This window comes from Lissotriton helveticus, chromosome 3_1, assembly GCF_964261635.1.
Source record: "Lissotriton helveticus chromosome 3_1, aLisHel1.1, whole genome shotgun sequence".
In the NCBI taxonomy this organism is placed as follows: Eukaryota; Metazoa; Chordata; class Amphibia; order Caudata; family Salamandridae; genus Lissotriton; species Lissotriton helveticus.
Genome location: NC_136061.1, coordinates 1165775582 through 1165780581, shown reverse-complemented (window position 1 = coordinate 1165780581; position 5000 = coordinate 1165775582).

The window sequence follows — 5000 nt, the reverse complement described above, 5'->3', positions numbered from 1 at the left end:
ATCTGGTTTCTTACTTGTCACATTTTAACAGATTAATAGCTGAAACTTCTTGGCCAGAAGAAAAGAGAGCGGCTCTTTTCTATCAAGGGTTAAAAGACGATCTAAAAGATGTTCTGGCGCAAATTGACCCACAACCAACAGTGTGTTCTGAATTGATCAATCTAACCCTACGTTTAGATCATAGACTCTCTGAACGAAGATCAGATAGGAAAAGAGTTGATAAACCTACTTGGAGAACGGAAACTAAATCCAGACCTCAATTTGCGCATTCTGAATCTAGTTCTGAGCCAATGGAAATCGGGACCCTTAGACAGCCTTTATCTAAAGAGGAAAAAGACAATAGGCGCAAGAATGGACAATGCCTTTATTGTGGTCGCAAGGGTCATTTTGTGAAGGATTGTTTGTCGAAACCAAAAGGCAAGTTTTCAACTTTCAGTAAGTCAGCAGCAATAGAAAAAACCGATCAAAAGTCGGAAAACTAACTTGCCCAAGATGTTTTAAGGGAGATCTCTTGGGAACCATTGCCTTCCCTTCAGTCAATTCATGTGTGTCCAACTACAAAGCACATTTCAGATTAGCTGTCCAAATTCGGTTAACTCATGAAACATGTCAAATTGAGGTTCTAATTGATTCTGGAGCAACCGGTAACTTTGTAGATTTAGAAACCGCTCAACGTCTGCGAATAATCTGTGAGCAAAAAGAAACTCCGGAGATTGTTCAAGCAGTTGATGGGAAAATACTTGCTGGAGGTCCAGTAACCATGCAAACTACTAAAGTGACTATGTACTGTGAAGATGTTAAGCAACAATTGCATAAGGAAGAGATACAGTTTGATGTGATCCAAGCACCTCAATATGGCTTTATCCTCGGGATGCCTTGGCTTTGTCTACATAATCCGTTTATTGACTGGCAGAAGAGAGAACTGAACTTCCTGTCTGAATATTGTCAGTCTACTTGTTTAAAAACTTCTAAACCAACCATAAGTCAAGTGGCCACCGCTGAAGAAAAAGAAACAGTCCTACCTACAATTTATAAGGAGTATGCAGAGGTTTTTAGTGAAGAAAAGGCAGCCCTCCTTCCACCGCATCGTAGCTACGACTGTCAAATCGATCTCGTGCCTGGTTCTAGTGTCCCAAATTGTCGAATCTATGCTTTGTCGGAAAAAGAGAATCAACATTTAAGAAAGTATCTTGATCAGTATTTAGAAAATGGCTTCATCCGCCCTTCTAAGTCCCCGGCAGCATCTCCGTTGTTCTTCATTCCTAAGGCAAACGGAGAATTAAGAACTTGCATTGACTTTAGAGCCTTGAATAAAATCACAATCAAAAATAAATATCCTTTGCCACTCATTCCAGTTCTTTTGGACCAAGTCAAGAAGGCAGTGATCTACACGAAACTGGACCTAAGGGGAGCCTACCATTTGGTGCGCATTAGAAACGGTGATGAGTGGAAGACTGCATTTAAGACTCGTTATGGCTTATTCGAGTATTTGGTAATGCCATTTGGTCTGTGCAATGCGCCAGCAGCTTTTCAGTTTTTCTTAAATGATGCCTTAAAGGAATTTTTAGACCTTTTCGTTATCGTCTATATAGACGATATCTTGATCTACTCCGATTCAGTAGCAGAACATGAAGAACACGTCAAAAAGGTGTTGAGCACTCTCCAGTCGCACAATTTATATTGTAAGCTATCTAAATGCGATTTCCACGTTAGAGAAGTAGAATTTCTTGGGGTTCTCCTTACACCAACTGGCATGAAAATGACTGACAGAAAAATTAAGGCGGTAGCTGAATGGCCTACTCCAAGATCAGTCCGAGACATACAATGTTTCCTGGGATTTGCGAACTTTTATCGTCGCTTTATTGATCACTTCTCCTCTGTGGTAGCTCCCATCACACGGTTGTTGAGGAAAAAGGTGAAATTCGATTGGACTCCTGAAGCTGAAAAGGCTTTCCAGACCCTGAAGAAAGCTTTTACTGAAGCACCAATTCTAATGCATCCCAACGTTGAGGAACCTTTCATTGTAGAAGCCGATGCCTCTGATGTAGCCATTGCAGCCATCTTATCTCAAAGGCACCGCACTACCGGACAATTGCACCCAGTCGCTTATATGTCTCGAAAATTAAATCCAGCTGAACAAAATTACATAATAGCCGAAAAAGAACTACTAGCTATTCTTGAAGCCTTTAAAGAATGGAGACATTATGTAATGAGTGCAAGATTTACCGTAACGGTGTATACGGATCATAGAAATTTGCAGTTCATGAGTTCAGCCAGAATGTTAACTCCTCGACAACTGAGATGGATGATGTTTTTTGCTGAATATGATTTTATCGTGACTTATCGTCCTGGTCAAGACAATAAAAAAGCTGATGCTTTATCCAGAAAAGACTCTTCTTTGCATAGATTTGAAGGAACTCCGCAATCAATAATTGATCCTGACAAAGTAATCTGTGTACTATCTGCAGATCAATTTCTGGAGAACATTCACGAAAGTTTTCCTCCTTCTCAGTGGAAACAATGGTTGAACCCAAGATGTAATCAGACAATCAAAGAAGGGATACCTTTTCATGGAAAACAGGTTTACTTGCCTTCCAAAGATTTGCAAGAAACTGTATTCAATTGGTTACATTCACATCCCATGGCTGGGCATCCTGGTTCCAAAAAGACTATGGAAAAGATACAAAATTTGTTTTGGTGGCCAACCCTACAAAAAGATGTGCTTAAGATGTCTCAAGACTGTGAAACCTGTGCTAGATTCAAAACCGATCACACTAAACCAAAAGGTTTGTTACAAGTGCTGCCTACGCCATCTGAACCTTGGAAACACATTTCTTTGGACTTCATTACCGATCTGCCTTCTGTCAACCAACATTCAGTGATCCTAGTGGTTGTTGATAGTTTAACGAAGTATGCACATTTTATTGCTTGTAAACGATTGCCCACTGCTGGTCAATTGGCTCAATTGTTTCTGCAAAATGTGGTACGACTACATGGCTTGCCTTCAGTTTTACTTTCAGACCGTGGTTCACAGTTCTCCTCAAAGTTTTGGCAACAATGGTGTCGAAGTTTGCAAATTACCTCTAACATGTCCACCAGTTACCATCCACAAACTGATGGGCAAACTGAAAGACTGAACCAAACATTAAAACAATACTTAAGATGTTATGTTGCGGATTCCAAGAGATCCTGGTTGGATTTACTGTGGATTGCAGAAATTGCTTATAACACTTCACCTCATTCTTCCACGGGATCTTCTCCTTTTGAGGCTCTTTATGGATATGTACCTAATACCATTCCTTTGACTTTGCCTAAAGATTTGAGTGATACACCAGCAGTAAGAGACACTGTACAACTCATGCAGACAATACATCAACAGATTCACAAACGCTTATTACACAGCAAAGAAAAGTACAAAGAACAGTATGATAAAAGACATCGTTCAGGTCCAACGTACGCCCCTGGGGATAAGGTCTGGCTGTCCACTAAAAACTTGCACTTTAAGCATAAAAGTATGTTTCAACCCAAATTCATTGGTCCATATCCAGTGCTTCGTCAGGTTAACCCTGTGACTTTTAAGTTGTTGCTGCCTAGAACTTTACGGATCCATCCTGTGTTTCATACTTCCCTTCTGAAACCTGCTGGTCAAAACTTGGCTCCTCGGCCAGCTCCGGTTTTGGTTCATGGTGCGTGGGAGTTTGAAGTGCAAAACATACTGGATTCCAAGCATAGAGGCTCCAAGTTATGGTATCTTGTTTCATGGAAAGGATATGGTTCTGAGAACGATTCTTGGGAACCGGCTGAAAATGTACATGCCCCTCGTTTGTTGCGACGTTTCCACCTCCTTCACCCTTCGAAGCCGGGCCCTAGACCGCTCCTGGGAGGGGGGAATACTGTCAGGGCTAGGGTGGCTTGCGGTCTAGGGCCCGCCCCACTCAGTTGCGTGCATGCAGCATCTTGTGCGGTGCCCTTGTGTGGCAAAATGCATCGGGCGACATTAGGTGGACGCTGGTGGCTGATGTGTACAAAACCTGCTACTAAACACTGTTAGTCCCTTTTGTAGGAAGTCCTAGGTGTTCCTGTGTGTTTAAAACTAAGTTTTCTCCCTCTCCGCCTAATGCGTGAGGTTTTGCACCCTGAAAGCGTCCGCGTAATGCGTGAGCTTTCCCTGTCAGGTCGCATGCGTGAGCTCGCGCTTGGGCGTTGTCACGTTATCTTACGCGACCGCGCCCAAGCAGCTGTGCTCACTATTCTTAGCACTTCGGAGAGGAAGCTGGGGGTTCTTGTTTCTCCGCTTCGCTGTTTGTCTTTTGGCCTTTCCAGGAGCTGATTTCAGTCGGGGGCTTCGGAGTGAGTCCAGGGGGCGTGGCGGCAAGCAGTTTCTTCGGCGATCGTCCAGCCGAGTTGAGGAGACCGCCGAGGGTTTGCAGAGGCTTTCCTGATCTTCATTCCAGTAGAGTAGGTCGTACTCTACAGGTAGGGGAGAGTACTTGAAGTTACTTAGCTATTTAGCTGTGGATATACAAATAAGGAAGTAACTAATCTAAGCCCAATTAGCATACTGAAGGTCACAAGTCTTGATCCTTGTTGTGATTATGTTTGCACAATATTATGTTCCCCATCAGAAACTGAGTAAAAGCTTTTGAACTATTTATTCTATGATCATTACAACGCGCAATTGCATAGCTAATTAATGGAACAGTTTTGGCGCAATTCGTAAAAATCTTCATTGAGTGATTTCTCATGTGATATTGTGAGAACTTTGTTTTGATTGCATTCTGAGTAAGAATCTCAGCAAAATGTCAACACCAATTTATGCCCATGGTAAAGAAGTCTATTTACTGTAAAGGTGTATTCTTTTGTTTCATTGAAGTAGAATTTCTGTCGCTATTTACAACAAAAGTCGCAATTTACAAACTATAAAGAAAAGGCTTGAACTAGTGATTGTGAACTAGTGGCAAAGGCCCAGAATACAGTCAGTCTCTGTTTATTGCAGGAAT